We start from the raw sequence: 17,243 nt of genomic DNA, 5'->3' as shown, positions 1-17,243 counted from the left end.
TAGGAATTTTTTTGAGATTTTTCGGATTTTAAAAATCGGGTTCGATTTTCCGAAAATATAAACTTTAATGAATTTTAAAAAAATTAATTTAAAGACCACGTGGCAAAACTAAAAATATATTTGGAGTCTACGTATTTTTCTGAGTTTTCTAGAATTTTTTCGGAATTTTTGGACCTCGTTTAGTAAAAATTCAAAATTTTGTATTAATCGAACCGAATCGAATCGGACCGGATTGGACCGGTCGAATCGACAGTCTTCTTCCCTTTTTCTTCCTCCGCGCGACGTTCCTCTCCTTTCTCTCTTTCTCTCCTCCTCCCCGCCACGGCCACCGCCTCCCTGCGTCCCCACCGGTAGCCGCCACCCCAAACGGCCGAACGCGCTAACGCCTCCTCGCGGCGCTTCTCGGCCAAAATCGCCGATCCGGCCACCAATTGACCGGTCTTGTGTCAAAAATCATCTACCGAAAGCTTTCCATAAACACCAAGAACGCCAAATCCATCGAGCGTTTGTCCAATTTTTGCTCGAAAGTTTTTAGCCCATTTCGACTTTGGGCTAGATTTCTAAAATCGTGAATCCCACGAGAAAACCGAGGCTCCAAAGACGCTCCACTCGTCGAGAGCTTCGCAACGACATAAATTTCGAATTTTTCGACACCGCTTTTGGGTCCCGAACGATTTTTCCGAGCATTAAATGAGCTTAGAAAATTCTGAAAAATTTATGTGCTAACCCCCGTGTTATGGGCTTCGTCTAGGTATCCTTCATTCGAGGAAATTCTTGATCGGTGCGTGAATTTCGGAAAAGTTTCCGAATTGGATCGAGGTTTTGGCTACCCCCATTGTCGACGCCCCGAAAGGCCCCTAAAGTCGAATCGCAAAGGTAAACCCGAACCTTGCTTTTTCTTCTTTTTCTAGGGCTTATATAGGATTAAAAATTCAGTTAATATTGGTGGTAGCTTAGAAAATTACGATTCTTTTTGCAATAGCTTAGTAATATTACTAAGGACCGGGCAAAGTTTTATAATTTTTAGAGCTTGTTTGGGCGCTTTTTGCAAAAATGATCAATAATAAGGACTAAATTAAAATTTTATGACAGATAGATGATCGATTTGATGGGCCCAAGAGGGGCTGTGTGATATGATTGAACTGTGGATATATGGATTGTGAATATAGAAGTGTGTTTTGAACCATTTTGCAGGTTGGGTAGGTCCTAGGTATAGGGGAGACTCTGCCGGATTTTCGGCACGACTTAGGATGTATTGGTCTTTTTCTTTGTTTGTATTGAGTCAAATTTATTAAATGATTGTAATAAAATTGTCAGTGAGCCTTTCTTCCTCCGCCTGACCATCATCAAATCTGTGAGTAAAATATTAATTTTAATTGTAATTTCGATATTATTATATGTTCAAGCATGCCCATGCATCACTTATATGCATATATTTATGTAGTTAAACTCTAGGCACGATTTATGTTGCATTCATAATCGTGATGTGCCATGGATGTTGTTGTGGTAATTTGGAGCAGGTGCGTGCGTTGCGTGCGTGTGATGTGGTGTGGACTATGGATAGGACGGGGTAGTCGCGCTTGAGTAATTCGGGACCCGATCCTTCGAGGTAGTCACGCTTGAGTAATGGACCCTCGATTTGGTTATTAAGTGGAAGTCCGAATGAGTAATTGGCACCAGGTTGGATTTAAGAGAGTGTATAGGATCGGCTCCCATATGTTATGATTGATACTACTGGGTGTGTGAGTGCTCCAAATTACCTTTTTGATGTTATGATGTGAAAATGTTGTTGATGTTGCATTTCACTCTACAGGGTGCATTAGTTCTAGATAGTTATAGAGATTATGGTTAAAATTGATATTTTACTCTCTGAGTCGAACGCTCACTCCTGTTCAAAAATTTTTACAGGCCACAGGAGGATATTTTTTGAGGTTAACCTGCTTTCTCCCTCGCAGGTCAATTATTACTGTTTGTATAAACTTGTTAAATCTTAGAATTTCCGCATGTGTTAGAAATGTTTATTTGATTTGGGTCTGTAAACTAAATTATTATTTTGGGACCTGTAAACTTAATATGCTATGCATGTTTGATGGATTGGATGAGGGAGCTGAGCTCCCATTTATTATTATGTTGATGAGTATGTGGAGGGTGAGCTGAGCTCTCCAATTGGCTATATATTGTGTTTACAGGTCGGGTGAGTCGAAAACTCCCTGTTGGTAAGTCCATTTTATGGCCAGACTCTATCCGTTTGTTTTCTTGAAATTGGGCCCAAATGGGCCTTAGAGTTGGGTTAATGAACAGTTAGGCTTACTACGGGCCTCGGGGGCTTTAGGCTGGCCCAGGTCCTAGTGCTGGTCCGGCCCATAGGTTGGGTCGTGACAGCCAAATAGAAAGGGAAGACCAAAGCTGAAAGAGGCAAAGGAAAGTGTTTCCACTGCCAGAAGGATGGGCACTAGAAAAGGAACTGCCCAAAGTATCTTGCTTCTCTAAAGGACAAGAAGGATACACCTTCAGAAGGTATATCTATATCTTGTTATTTAGATACTGATGATGCTCATAGTTCATCTACAGCTTGGGTTTTAGATACTGGTGCCAGTTCTCACATTTCTTATGATGCAGGAACTAGCAAACAGTAGCAGCTTGCATGCTAGAGATGTTAGGCTCCGAATTGCTGATGGCTCAACTGTTGAAGCTTTAGCCATAGGATCTAAATCTTTTTACATGTGTGGACATGTTTTGTGTTTGAATAATATTTTGTATGTACCTGCTGCTTTTAAGAACATCATTTCTATATCTAGTTTGACTAGAAATGGTTATGAATTTCAGTTCACAAATGATGTTTGCAATATTTATTTTGAAAATAAATATGTTGGCTCGGGTTATATGCATGATGGTCTTTATTATTTGGATAATAATGATAAACATAAATTAAATGTAAGTAATCTAAATGAATGTAATGCCATGATGAAAATCAACTCAAGTTCAAAATATATTTGGCACTTAAGATTAGGTCATGTTGCAAAAGATAGGATTGCAAAACTGGAGAAAATGGGGATTTTATCCTCGTTGGGTTCTGAACTTACTCCAACTTGTGAATCCTGCCTTCAGGGCAAAATGACTAGATCACCCTTTATTGGACAAGGACTAAGAGCTGGAAAATATTTTGGAGCTAATACATAGTGATGTATATGGTCCATTTAAGGAAATGGCTAGAGTCGGTTTTCATTACTTTATTACCTTTACTGATGATAAATCAAGGTTTGGGTATTTGTATTTGATGACATACAAACATGAATCCTTTGAAAAGTTCAAAGAATTTAAATCTGAAGTAGAAAATCAAACAGGAAAAAGTATTAAAACTCTTCGATCAGATCGTGGAGGTGAATACTTAAGTACTGAATTTGATGAATAATTGAAAGAGCATGGCATTATTTTCTAGCTAACTCCTCCAGGAACGCCACAACTGAATGGTGTATCTGAAAGGAGAAATAGTACCCTATTAGATATGGTACACAGTATGATGAGCTATACTAACATGCCAATCTCCTTTTAGGGATTTGCATTAGAATCAGCTTTGCATATTCTAAATAGGATTCCATCAAAATCAGTTTCTTCCACACATTATGAGATATGACATGGAAGAAAATCAAGTCTTAAGCATGTTAAGATTTAGGGTTGTCCAGCTTATATCAAAAAGCTGAATACTGATAAATTTGAAACTAGATCAGAAAAAATGTCGATTTGTTGGATATCCAAAAGAGAGTTTTGGATATTATTTTTATTTGCCTACATCACAAAAGGTTGTGGTAAGCAGAGATGCCATATTTCTTGAAGAACTATTTATTCAAGAAAGAGGCAAAGGAAGGCAAATAAAGGTAGAATTGGAGAATTCTGACCAACCAACAGATCAAATGGATATAGATCCATCTAGTCAACCTACACTTATTGATGAAACATCTATAGTAATTCCTCGCAGATCAACCAGGATACCTCACCCACCATTGAGATATGGTTTTCTTCATAAAGATGAACAAGAGTTATTTACTCATGAAGAAGTAGATCATGGAGATGATCCACTTACCTATGAAGAAGCTATATCAGATATAGACTCTTTAAAATGGATTAAAGCTATGAAATCCGAAATTGATTCCATGCATAAGAACCAAGTTTGGGACCTTGTTGACCCACTTAAAGGTATTGTACTTATAGGGAATAAATGGGTTTTCAAGAAGAAAATTGATTCTGATGGAAAGGTAGAGACCTATAAAGTAAGGCTAGTAGCAAAAGGGTTTCACCAAAGGCAAAAAATCGACTATAAGGAGACTTTCTCGCTTGTTTCCATGCTTAAATCAATTAGGATTCTATTAGCAATAGCTGCATACTATGATTATGAGATTTGGCAGATGGATGTCAAAACAGCTTTTCTCAATGGATACATTGAAGAAAACATTTTCATGGAACAACCAAGGAATTTGAATCCCAAGATAGTTCCAAGGTGTGTAAGCTAAAACGATCCATTTATGGGTTGAAACAAGCTTCGAGGAGTTGGAACATCCGTTTTGATGAAGCCATTAAGTCATTTGGTTTTATAAAAAATATGGATGAACCATGTGTATATAAGAGGGTTAGTGATAGTGCTATCACTTTTCTTGTCTTATATGTGGATGACATTCTGTTAATAAGTAATGACATAGGTATGTTGACAACTGTCAAGGTATGGTTGTCAAATACATTCTCCATGAAAGACTTAGGGGAGGCAACCTATTTTCTTAGAATTCGCATCTATAGAGATAGAGAGAAAAGAATAATTGGTTTATCCCAAAGTCTATACTTGGAAAAGGTGTTAAAGAGGTTTAACATACTTGATTCCAAGAGAGGATTGTTACCAGTGAGACATGGTATCCACCTTTCTAAAGAGATGTCTCTAAAGACATATGAAGAAAGAGATAAAATGGCCAGGATTCCATATGCTTCGGCTATTGGAAGTTTGATGTATGCAATGATGTATACTAGGCCGAATATCGCACATGCTATTAGTTTGACTAACAGGTTTTAATCCAATCCAGGTTTGGAACACTGAATAGCTATCAAGAATATCCTTAAGTACTTGAGAAGAACAAAGGATTTATACTTGATTTATGGAGGTGGTGACTTACAATTGGATGGTTATATTGATTCTGATTTTCAATCAGATATCGATTATAGAAAGTCTACCTCTGGGTTTGTGTTCATTTGTAATAGAAGTGCAGTTAGTTGGAAGAGTTCCAAACAGAGTACGACTACTGATTCCACTACAGAGGCTGAGTACATTGCTGCATCAGATGCTGCAAAAAAGGCTGTTTGGATATAAGGAACCCCAGTCTCACCAGAAATCCAACACACATAGAAAGGTGCTACCACATTATCAGAGAGATAATTGGGCGAGGCGATATAGCCATGTAGAAAATAGCATCAGTTGAAAATCCAGCTGATCCATTCACAAAGGCTATGTCACAAGCTCAATTAGACCGACATCTTGAGAAGATGGGTCTAAAATATTATAATAAATGACTCTAGTGCTAGTGGGAGATTGTTAGTAGTATGTCCTAGAGCATATCATTTAGTATGTATCTTATACATATTTTATTAATAAAAGGCAATTTCACTTTTTCTTTTACATAATGTATTTATGTGTAAAAGAAAAGGTCCATTAATATTTTTGTTAGAAATTCTACTATTAAGTTGTTAAGAATATGAGTGACAGTATTTCTAGCACAAAGTATCATAAATTAGTTCACAATCAAGGATACTTCACACAGGACATGACTTATCCAAAAAGATTGTAATCATGTTTGTTCCCAAGGTATTTATGTGAGATATAAATAAAATGGAGTGGTGAGTCTCATGTCACATAACAAACATGATAGGCACTTATACATGATAAGTAGGCCAAATCAGTGGTGCATATGACAAGCACATGGAGTTTACTCTTGTCAATGCATTGTCATATATCATATCAGTGCATATAATCTTTAGACCTGAGATAATACAGTTATCTTCTATATAGGTGGTTTGAGTTTGATATTGCTTTCATACTTGTACTGTGTATGGGTATATGGGCATGTGTTGGCTCCTACTAGTTATATATGGAGATAGGTGTTGATCAAGATAGAATCTATTATCCTAAGTAAATAGGGATAAAATCCTATGTTCATTTAATTGTTCTTGATATTTCGAGTTCCTGGCCAGGATAAACAGATTTAGTCAGAAAAGAGTTTCTGATAAGAAAATCTAATTAATCAAGAACTGGAATTAAAAGAGAATATAATATTCATAGCAAATGGGGTTTGACATTAACCATGACTCCAGCTCGAATTGAGATTTTGTAACAGACAGATTTTAGTGTATAGTAACATATAATTAAAAGTTCATTTAAGGTATTCCTTATTACTGATTGAGTGGCCATGACACGCTATACTAGGTGTTAACCATGGTCTATCGGATGCTTAACATGATTTAGAGACATCATTTATGGTAAGAAAAAGTTCTGATGATATTAAGAGTTAATATCATATCTCATTGCCAATTAGTGATGAGCCTAGTGAGTCACATACATACACAAGATAATCACCAAGTAAAATGTGATTTAATTGATTAATTAAAGAGTTTAATTAATTAATTAATTAGGTTTGGTTTGCAATAAGATTGCAAAGTCCTTAGCATGGCTTGAAACCAAATCTAGGTTATTGGATGTATAGTATAAGTTAAATTTATATTTAAAGTGTTTAAATATGAATTTAATTGTGAGAAATTAATTAATATAGATTAATTAATTAATTTATATTTGATATAAATTGATTTGAAGAGGAGAAATAATGATTTTGGGTTGAGAACTCAAAATTACAACATAAGGGTAATTTGGTTATTTCACATGGTGACATGTGTCACCATGAGATGGTGACATGTGGCACCATGAGATAAGTTTGCCATTTGTCTTCCTATCATGCAAAGGTGATCAAAGTCAAGATTAAGTCTACCTTTGATGCTTGGCTTAATGTGATTAGGTCAATTAAAAATAAGATACAATGTGGTGGTGACATGTGGCATAGGGTTTAAGTCACTTAATGACCTAATTATAAAAGGGAAAAAAAAGAAGAATAAAATATAACATTCTCTCTAGCCTCTCAAAGGTGGCGGCACCTTTTCTCTCCCTTTCCTTTTCTTACTTTCTCATTAATTCAAAAAGAATAACCCAAATTCCTTTGAATTAAAGTTGCTAGAAATTGTTTCTAGTGTCCTATACACACATACAACCTCTCTAAAGGTAAAAACCCAAATTATAATTGGTTGGCAAGGCTTGAGAAGCTGATTTGGGGGCTGCCCATTGGTGATCTTGGTGTGGACAAGCTAGAGGGACAACACTTGGGGTCCTAGGTGCTTCCTAAAGGTGCCAACTGCATCCATAGTGCATCAAAGAGGTTAGTGCTCAAACTCCTCTTTTAAACTAGGGTTTAAATGAATTAATTTGTTAATTCACAATATTGAATGACAAACATAAATTCTAATACATATTAAAAGTGTTTTAATATGAAATTGAGTATTGAAATTAATTAGGCACATAAGAGATGTGGAATGATGCATGTAATCCTAGAAGAAAATTTTTGAAATTCAATGCTCCAATGAACCAATCACCATGCTTCCGCTCCTTCAGGCACTAGTGAAGTGAAAGAGAATAAAATGGATTCCCTAATCTATCAATATGATTTGTTTAAGATGAAATCGGATGAGAATATAAGTCAAATATATGATAGATGTGTGGAGATCATTGGAGGAATCAAATCCCTTGGGAAGACATTCACAAATGAGGAGCTAGTAAATAAGATTTTAAGAAGTCTTCCTGAGGAATGGCTACCTAAAGTAATCTCACTCAAGGATTCCAAAGATTTGAGCAAGGCACAACTTTATGACCTTTTGGAAAATCTCATTAACTATGAGATAACTCTCAAAAGAGAGTAAGTGGAGGAACCATGCAAAGCGAAGAAGAACATTGCTTTTAAGGTGTCTTCTAAAAATTCAAGTAATGAAGATGAAGAGTTTGATGAGGAAAAGTTGGCTCCAGTAACAAAGAGAATAAGGAAGATGCTTTTCCAAAATAAGAAGTTCTTTCCAAATAGAAACTTCAAGAAGGATAAGGGTGAGAGTAGCAAAAGGGATCCTCCCATATTCTATGAATTCAACAAGTTGGGTCATATTAGAATAAACTGTCCTAAGTTGATGAAGCTCTCCAAGAAGTTCAAGAAGAAAGCACTCAAAGCAACATGATATGAATCAAGTGATTTCGAATATGAGGAGATTAGTGATGAAGTTGCCAAAATGTGCTTTATAGCAATGGAGGAAAGCTCTAATGAGGTAACTTTAAGTGATAATACTGTTGAATTTTCTTATGATGAACTTGTTAATGCTCTTAAAGTCATGAATGATGAACTTAAGTTGAGTCATAAGAAAAACAAACTTTTGAAACATGAACTAGTTAGTTTAAAGAGGAAGAATGAGACCACATCTAAGGATGCTAGGGCTTTAGATAATGATATGCAAAAATCCTTAAATGTGTTCTCACAAGAAAATGAAAAGCTAAAAAATGAAATACTTGAGTTAAAAACTTCTCTTGCCAAATTTGCTAAAGGGAAGGACAAACTTGATGCACTTTTGGACTCTCAAAGGTCTTCTAGCATCAAGTATGGACTTAGCTATAGAAAATTTGCTGAAGCGCATCCTTTGAAAACCATATTTGTCAAAGCTAGTAGTTCTAGTGAGCCTAGCCCCCAGGAGTCTGGCTCAAAGGTGCCTAATCTTAAGAGACAAGAGTTAAAGACATCTAGTGGCAATAAACCTAGAAAGACTTCATATCATCAACATATCGTTAGACAAAATTTTAATAGGGTATCTACATCTAGGAGATTTCCATCCAGGCCAAACTTCTGTAGGAGACATGCTATTAGGCCTTACAACCATCATCACACTCACCATGCCTCACGCTCACATGCATATGATGGACATAGAAAGAGTGGTCATATGAGACCATATGCACACTCTTATGCTTATAGACTAAGAATAAAAAGGTTTAATGGTCATTATTACTATTGTGGCAAGTTTGGTCACACCAATTATAAGTGTGCTATTAGGAAAGTCCATCTTGGATATGGTAGATTATTTGATTTTAATGATGATGGAACTACTAACCCCTAAGGACCCAAGTACATTTGGGTACCTAAAGTTGGTTGAATTGTTTTTATGTAAACGTGCTTGAAATCCTCAAAGCTTGAGAGCAAGTAGTACTTGGATAGGGGATGTTCAAGGCACATGACCAAAAATTCCAATCCCATCCTTTCTCTTGAAAAGAAGGATGGAGGTGTGCAAGTGACCTTTGGTGACAATAGCAAAGGTAAAATTGTGGGGATAGGTAAGATTGATAAGGAAAACTCTCATATCCTTGACAAAGTTCTTTTACTTAATGGTTTAAAGCATAATTTACTTAGTGTTAGTCAACTATGTGATAAGGGTTGTAGAGTTATATTTGAGTTAAAATCTTTCTTTATTTCTAAGATGTGTGATAAAAAAATGTTGTTTGTTAGTGAAAGGGTTGAAAGCATTTATGTTATTGATTTGCATGCTTTGTCTAACAAGGATGTCAAGTGCTTTGTGTCTATTAGTGATGACTCTTAGACTTAGCATAGAAGGTTACACATGCTAACATGGATCTTCTTGCAAACTTGAACAAGTATAAGCTAGTTGATGGGCTTCCAAAGATTAAGTTTCAAAAGGACAAGTTGTTTGATGCATGCCAAATGGTTAAGCAAGTTAAGAGTTCTTTTAAATTAATTCATAAGGTATCTACTTCTAGACCCTTTCAATTTTGCATATGGATTTGTTTGGTCCTACTAGAGTAGCTAGCTTAGGTGGTGCATATTATGCTTTTGTGATTATTGATGATTACTCTAGGTATACTTGGTTTGCATTCCTTGCTCATAAGGATAAATGTTTTGATGTTTTTGAAAGATTTTTAAAAAAGGTTCAAAATAAAAAAGGTTTTCAAATTTCTTATATTAGGATGATTATGGTAGAGAATTTGAAAATAAAAGATTTGAAAAATATTATGACTCTCTAGGGATCACTCATAAATTTTCATCTCCTAAACTCTCGAACAAAATGGTGTTGTTGAAAGAAAAAAATAAAACTCTTTTAGATATGAGGAAGACTATGTTAAATGAATATAACCTACCTACTTATTTTTGGGTGAAAGCCATTAATACAGCTTGTTATGTTTCAAATAGAGTTTTGATTAGATATATTTTGAAGAAAACTCCTTATGAGCTATGGAATGGTAAGAAACCTAAAGCAGGCTATTTTAGAGTTTTTTGTTGTAAGTGCTTCATCGTAAATACTAAAGATAGTTTGGATAAGTTTGGTTGCAATGCAGATGAAGGTATCTTTTTGGGATACCTTACATCTAGCAAAGTATATAGAGTATTCAATAAAAGAACCTTAGTTATTGAGGAATCAATGCATGTTGTGTTTGATGAAGCTAATCCGTTTGGTCCTAGAAAAAATGTTTCTTGTGATGATGAAGTTGTAAGTGACCTTGATTAGTTGACCATTGAAGATCTTCAATCAAGTGGAGATTAAGATCAACTCAAGGAAGATCCCTTAAAGGCTTTGGGAGATGATGAAGTTGAGCTTCAAAAGCAACAAGGCCAATTAGTTCCATATCAAGGAGTTCAACAAGACTTACCCAAGGATTGGACCTTCAAGAAAGATCATCCCAAGGATAAAATCATTGGTGATACATCAAAAAGGGTAATAACTAGATCCTCTTTTAGAAATATTTGTAATAATCTTGCATTCACATCTCAAATAGAGCCTAAGACCATAGATGAGGCCATTAATGATGAAGGTTGAGTACTTGCCAAGCAATAGGAGCTCAACTAATTTGAAAAGAATAAGGTTTGGACCTTAGTTCCTAGCCCTAAGAATTATCCATCCATAGGCACTAAATGGGTGTTTAGAAACAAGTTAGATGAAGATGGAAACGTAACTAGGAATAAGGCTAGGTTAGTCGCAAAAGGCTATAACCAAGAGGAAGGCAATGGCTATGATGAAACCTTTGCCCCCATAGCTAGATTAGAAGCCATTAGAATCTTGCTTGCATATGCATCATACGTGAATTTTAAACTTTTTCAAATGGATGTTAAAAGTGCTTTTCTAAATAGTTTTATTGATAAGGAGATGTATATTGAGTAACCTCTCGATTTTGAAAATCATGAGTTTTCAAATCATGTATTTAAATTAACTAAACCCTTGTATGATTTGAAATAAGCTCCTAAAGCTTGGTATAAAAGGCTTAGTACCTTTCTTTTGTAAAATGGTTTTTCAAAAGGAAAAGTTGATACAACACATTTTGTCAAAAATCATGAAAATGACATTCTTGTAATGTAAATTTATATTAATGATATTATATTTAGTGCTACTAATGAGTGTTTGTGTGAAGAATTTGCTAATACTATAAAGAGTGAGTTTGAGATGAGCATGATGGGAGAACTTAAGTTCTTTCTTGGACTTCAAATCAAGCAAGCTAAGGATGGCATCATTATCAACCAAGCCAAGTACACCAAGGAGTTAATCAAGAGGTTTAGGATAGAGAATAAAAAGCTAAGTAGAACTCCAATGAGCATAAACACCAAGCTTGATAAGGATGAAAAGAAAAACTAGTTGATAAAAAGCTTTGTAGAGGTATGATTGATAGTCTCTTATACCTCACAGCCAGTCGATCGGATATTATGTTTTCTGTTTACTTATGTGCACATTTTCAATCATGTCCTAAAAAGTCTTATTTGCATGCTGTTAAATGTAGTCTTAAATACTTGAGTGGCACATTGTATTTAGGTTTATGGTATCCTAGAAATACATCTTTGATTTGTGTTCCTATTCGGATGCTGACTTTGTTGGAAGCATCCTTGATAGAAAAAGTACCTCAAGTACTCGTCAATTCCTAGGATATTCTTTAATTTCTTAGTGTAGCAAGAAATTAAACTCGGTTGCATTTTCTATTGCTAAAGTCGAATATGTAGCTATGGGTCTTTGTTGTAGCCAAGTTCTTTGGATTAAACAACAATGATAGAGACTTCAAAGTATCTTTTGATCACATTTCTGTTAAATGTGATAATACAACTGCAATCAACTTGACCAAGACTCTCATAAAATATTCTAGAACCAAGCATATAGACATGAGACATCATTTTATTCGTGATCATATGTTCAATAATGATGTTGTTCTTGAGTTTGTTGATACAAACAACCAACTTATTGATATCTTTATAGAACCTTTGTGTGAAGATAGGTTCAATTTCATTAAGAGAGAATTAGGTATCCTTGATAGCCTTGATCCTTGAAATTATCATTCTATATGTGTTTATTGTGTGTATACTCCTTGATTTTTTATTTATTATTCTATTTTTTTGTTGTTTTTAAGTTTTGTCTCAATGTTTTGGAATTCTAATTTGCAAAATGTTTTAATTATTAAAAAGGGAAAAGGTTTTTGAAATTATTTTGGCTTTAAAAATGTGTTTTGAAATTTTCTGGTAGAACAAAGTTCGACAGTCGAAACATTGCTCTTAGGCAGCCAAAAGTAATTCAGGTTTTTCACTTTCAGGCAGAAAGCAAAGCAGTAATCAAAACTTCTAGTTTCTATAGCCAAACCTTTTAAAACATGTTTTTTTCAAAAGAAAAAAAAAACACGAGCTTTTTAATTGCGGTAGCTGAAACTTAATGTTTCAATATCTGAAACCCATTTCATCTAATTTTTTTTTTTTAAATAGGCAAAACCAAGAGCGGTAGTTGAAACTCTTGGGTCATTTTGCTGAACCTAGACTTTTTAAAACCCTCCTTTCCCTCTTTCTCGTCAGATTGTTCTCTCTCTCCACTTTCTCTCTTTCTTTCCCGATAATCTCTCTTCCTCTTTTCATTTCTTCGAACCAAAATTTCTCAAATGCCCCTTATATTTCTCTTTTCCCTTCCTTGATCTCACATTTTCATCTGATTTCAAAGGATTCTCTGTTTAGGGTTTTTACAACCATCGTTTCTACATTTCTTTAGGTATTTTCTCTTTTTTTTTTTAATTGATTATTTTAAATTGTATGTCTATGCTTATTATATGCATTTTATTATGTTGCCTGCTAGTTATTTAGAGTTTTAGGCATAGATTGCTCACTTTTTTTCGATCTTTCCTCTTCTTCGAGTAAGTTCCACTCATTCAATGTTGTTGATGTTGAGAAATTGACTTATTATTTCTCTTAGAAACCTCTGCTTAAAAAATTTTATTAAAATTCTTTACTGTGGTATATGCTTTTTGATGCTATTAATGAGATGTATTATGGATGGTTGTTAATGTAATATATATTTTTGCTTTTGGCAGGTTGATGATGTTCAAACTAGAATGTGTATTTAAATTAAGCTGGTAAGTCTACCAAGGTATGCTAAATGATTTGTTATTATTGCTCATTTGTTATTCCTCAAGTATATTAAGTATAATATGGTTTTGAGCTTCATCCTTGTATAACATGACATTTGTTTGTGGTTCTCAAATTTGTATAAATATCTAGTTGAGGCTTTTATGTGAACTTTTTGTTAAATGTATGGGAACTAAGTAACACTCTTTTCCTTTAATGTGGCTTATTTTGTGATTGTTTTTTATTTTTGAGAACCTATTTGCTTTACACAATTCTATTTAATCTATAAAAGTTTGCATCTCAAAATGAATTTTGGTCTCTCAAATGTTATTCATTCTGGTTTTGCATCTCAAAGGTTTGATAACCAATATTTACCCATTTAATTGATTTTTGACTAAGTCAAATAAGAAATAAAAACAAAAAAAATTAAAAAGGGAAATGGGTCTTCTTCTCCTTCATTTTTGCCGTGGGTTCTCTCTCCATTCTCCCTTCTCTCACCAAACTCCATTAAAGCTCACTTTGAGCTTGATCAAACCCCAAAATCCACCATAGAAAATTTAAATTCCACCATTAAACCTTGAATTCAAACCTTGGTGAAGTGTTTGATAACAAAAAGAAGAAAAGAAGAAGAAGTTTTGAAGAGTTGAAAATTTCTAAGTTGAGGTTAGTTTAATTTCTCTTTTTCTATCTTTAAATTCATATTTAGGCAACTTGATTAAGTAGGCAATTATTGAAATTGAAACAAAAATACCATGTTAAGGACCCCCACAAATTTCTGTCAAGCTTAGGATCCCTAGGGTTTGGTATACTCAATTTAAATTAAGCATGAAATAGAGCTTAATTAAGGTTGATTAAGTGATTTATGTAATAAATTTGAGGTGAATTGAACAATTTCAAAATTAGGGTTCTTGAACCATGGAAATTGGGGGGAAAATTGAGGGAAATTGGAATTTGATGCAATTGGACCTAATTGAGGCTTGAAATGGTCAATTGGGGTCATTTGAAGTTGGATTGAATACATAGATTGAATTAAAAAGGAGTGAATAGCTGCTGCCCCAATTAGGCAGTTTGACCTTGGTCAACTCAAGAGGGTATAACTGAAAATTGGTTGCTCCAATTGGTATGAGGCCAATTGGGGATAAAAACTAAGACCCAAAACTATAATTTTCATGCAGAAACCCAACCGTAAAACTAGACACAAAGTGGTGAAAATTTGGTTCAAATCCGGGTAATGCACACTACCACTGTACAAAATTGACCAAATGAACAGTGTTTATTCATCTGGCCATAACTTAGTCTAGGCAGGTTCAAATGACCTAATTTTTGTAGCATTGAAAAGCTATGACATAGCACTATAACTTTTATGAAGAACACCAATCCAAATTCTGCCCATAACTAAGTGAATTTGCCACCCAAAATTAGGTCATCAAAACTGCCAGAATCAAGAAAGTGCCAAGAATTTTGGATTAAAACCAATCCGGCCAGCCTTAGAAAAATAGGCATAACTTGGGTTATAAAACTCCAAATGGAGTGATTTGAAAAGGAAATTAAAGCTAAGACAATAAAGAATAACTTTAATGAAGGACTCTTAGCCAAATTCCCACAGTAACCAGACCAATAGAACAGTAGAAAATAGTGAACTAAAACTAAAAAATTGCAATTTCTCTTAGGATGCTTAGAAATTGAAATGACAATCAATGCCAACAAATTAGACACTCAAAATATGGTATGTGGGTATAATTGGAATTCACATACTTATTAAGTATGAGATAGTCAACATTTTGACTTGAATAGTATAATGAATAGTAACCCTAAAATGCAAAGTCTAAAGAATTATATTTTAAGCAATTTTAGGAGTTGTAATTAAGTAAACATGAAATTATTTGTTTGATTACTTATGAGACTTGATACTAAAACACTAGAAATTTTGTGTTTCAGTTGGGAAAGACACTGGAAAGGAGAAAGAAACACTGAGTAAAGACCAAGAGGCTACTCATAATAGGTTTGTGCATAATATAATTACTTTTTGAAATTCTTTTGAACTTTGAGTTGAAATGCTTTATAAAGATATATGTGCTATTGACCAAATTGTTTGGAAAGTAAATTGTATGGAAATTGTTGGCATGTTAATGCTTAGAAAATTGTTAAATTAGTTTGAAACCACAGTTTCATGATCAGATGTTTAAATTCCTCACTAGCTGGCCTAGTGGGAAGAAATAGTTTTGTATTCCCTCTCTGGCTGAAGTGTTGAAGTGTGTACCAGTAGAGAAAAAATTTGAATAGGTACCCATAGATTTATGCTAGCTAGCATTGGTATTCCTTATAAGCCTTTGACTGTTGGGATGAAAAGTACATTGGTGTCATGATATGACTGTGTGATTTTACAAAAATTATTTTGTGATTTCTGAAGTGAGAATTGTTTTGACTTCAATTTTAAATTATGTTTGTATCTATTTAATAGTTTAAGTGCTGTATTTGGAAAAATTGTGATTTATTATGGCATAAATTGGTATTTTTCCTTATGTTGTGCACCACTGAGTATTTTTACTCAACGATGGCTTCTCATTGCTATCGCAAGTAGAGAGACTGATAAAGCAACATAGTAGACTGCTAGTGACTAGAAGTACTTCATTCTTGGACTTTGTCGAATATTTAAATTATACCCTTTGTAAATATTTATTTTAATGTATATGAACTATATGTGTATAATGTAATTGGTATTGAGCAGTTCTATATTAAAGTTGTACAGAAGTATTGTAAATTATTTTATTTTGTAAAATATTATAATATAAACCTTTTTATTTTAATATATGAATGCTCAATTATTTTTTTGATTTGAATTTTTTTTTTATGAATTGAGTTTGGAATTGAATTGTGTTGAGATATTGGAGGGTGGGGTTATGATTGAAAATTATTTGGGAGTGTTTTTATAGGTTTTGAAAATGAGTTTTTCTCAATTATAGACGGCACCCCGCTGAAATTTTTATAAAAATTGCAGAAATAAAAATTTATCAAAATTTTTACCTAGTACTTAAACTTTAATAAAAAGTTTTTAATACCTGTCAAAAGCGCTCACCACCTTCAAAAGAAGACAAAATTGTTTAAAATCCCTTGTAGTGTATTTAATGGGTTATCGGTAAGCAAAGTTCGGTAATTCATTAAGTATACTACAGGATCATGTTATGCCTTACGGAGGAGTAAGGTGTGACATTATCATCCATTTCACTACTCATGGGTTTCTTGTTCCTTTGTTGCCCAAGGGTGGGATTCTCTTATTACTACTCTTGGTCTCACTAGAGAGAACCTATTCAGGGATTTTTATGCCAACCTCCACGTTGTCTAATAGTCTAACCCAATCACTCTAGTCATCTATGTTAACCAAACTAGAGTCTCTTTTACTCCTACTATTTTAGCTCAGCACCTAGGGGTCCCAAATGCTGTTGTAGTTATGACTAATACTCACCAGTGGATTACTGAGCCTTATACTCTTTTAGACCAAGTTAGGATTGTCTATGGGGGTGACCATGCTAGTGACCCTGTTCGTCTTCTTATAACACACCTTGGGATAGTACCTCATGTTGTCTATCACATAGTCATTCATGAGATCATCCCAAGAACAGGTCATAGGTTTGGCCTTACTTATACTGACATGTTTGTCATGACTTGTCTCTTAAAGAGTCGTCCCCTTAACCTACCTATTTTGATCCTTCACACTATGGCCTCTGCCCTTAGGCACTCCATGGCTCGTCTCCCTTATGATCA

Source organism: Hevea brasiliensis, chromosome 10 (assembly GCF_030052815.1).
Source record: "Hevea brasiliensis isolate MT/VB/25A 57/8 chromosome 10, ASM3005281v1, whole genome shotgun sequence".
Taxonomy (NCBI): Eukaryota; Viridiplantae; Streptophyta; class Magnoliopsida; order Malpighiales; family Euphorbiaceae; genus Hevea; species Hevea brasiliensis.
The sequence above is the reverse complement of the archived record's forward strand: the minus strand, read 5'-3'. Positions refer to the sequence as shown.